Source organism: Penaeus monodon, chromosome 20 (genome assembly GCF_015228065.2).
Source record: "Penaeus monodon isolate SGIC_2016 chromosome 20, NSTDA_Pmon_1, whole genome shotgun sequence".
NCBI lineage: Eukaryota > Metazoa > Arthropoda > Malacostraca > Decapoda > Penaeidae > Penaeus > Penaeus monodon.
In genome coordinates this window covers 18,129,651-18,129,861 of record NC_051405.1, presented here as the reverse complement: position 1 = coordinate 18,129,861, position 211 = coordinate 18,129,651, and positions in this window count along the sequence as shown.

Here is a 211-nt window from a genome sequence, read left to right as displayed (position 1 = left end):
CAGGCTCTTCTCACCCCCCTCTCTCTTCCCACTGTGTTTTCCCCTCTTTCTAATTGCCTTCTTCTCCGTTACGACATCAGTTTCAAGAACTTTCTCCCGTTTGGTTCGTCTCGACTGGAAAGAAAATGTGAACGACTGAACACCACTCTGTTTAGGGGGAGGCTGTTTTAAAATCTAATTCTTAAAAAAACAACAAAAAACGGCATGCATA